Raw genomic sequence first — 1,215 nt, forward strand, 5'->3', positions numbered from 1 at the left:
ACCACATTCTGCAGAGGGACTATCTAGAACATTCTGAGCAATGTTTGGGAATCGTGCCTTCTCAGATCACTAGACTCTACTGTTGATAGTAAGGAGAGATGTTATTGAGGTCTCTCTTCCACATATAAAGGACATTTTCACCACACAGTGCATCTGAAAAGCCAGCAGAATTGTGGCTCATCACACATACACCTCTCACACACACTTTTCATCCTCCTAAAATAAGGTACAGAAGTATTTGGGCCTTAAGTCTAGACTGTATAACAGTTCCTTTCCACAATCAACAGTGCAAAGGGGACTGGACTGGTGTGCACAAGCACACACACACACACTTAAATGAACACCTTCATTGAAACTCTTTGCACAAATAACTTCCGCTGAACTACCAAATCTTTGCATATAGAATACTTAGACAACTTGAATACACTAACGCACATCAATTGTAATGTTTTGTGCTGCACTGCCACTGTGTTTGTCTTGTGTTGTTTGCACATTTCTTTTGTATTAGTTAGTTTTGTGTTTATCTTTTGCTAATTTGTGTTTTTTATGTAGCACCTTTGTCCTTGGTGTATTGTACTGCATAAGGCTGAAATGACAACAAAAAGCCACGTGACTTGACTTAATTGTCAATAAAACACAATTGCGCAGTTATACAGCAGGTAGAGATTCGATGTTGGTGCTGCTAACTCAGTACCAGCACGTCTTCACCATTTATTCTTTATATAACACAATTAATAATAACAAGGCTGCAAAGAAAGCCTGCGGAAAATAATTACAGTGACAAAACAGGACAAAGGAAGAACTTCAAAAGAAGTTCGCCAGCCGATGTACAAGTATCACATACGCCCACTTTGACCGCCGCATTCATTACAACAACCCGCCGATACACTGAGCCCATTCCGGCACGCTCGCACTGGACGCTAAGCACATCTTGGCATGACAGACATAACAGACTGTGAAGAAGATAAAAAAAGTACATCCATTACATAAAACAATGCTGTTTACTGCAGGCCAGAGCATCTCGTCTCGTCCTGCTGCTGATAACAGACCAGGCTTTATTTTAAACAAACTTCTATAAACACTGTTTTTTTTATTTTTTCAAAAACACAAAAAAATATTTTTCAAGCTCTTTGTCTCCAAAATTAATGAAACTCTGCACTCTGAATACAATCCTCAATAATATATTAATAAATGTCATTTTATTGGCACACAAAC

The sequence above is a fragment of the Silurus meridionalis genome, chromosome 27 (assembly GCF_014805685.1).
Source record: "Silurus meridionalis isolate SWU-2019-XX chromosome 27, ASM1480568v1, whole genome shotgun sequence".
In the NCBI taxonomy this organism is placed as follows: domain Eukaryota; kingdom Metazoa; phylum Chordata; class Actinopteri; order Siluriformes; family Siluridae; genus Silurus; species Silurus meridionalis.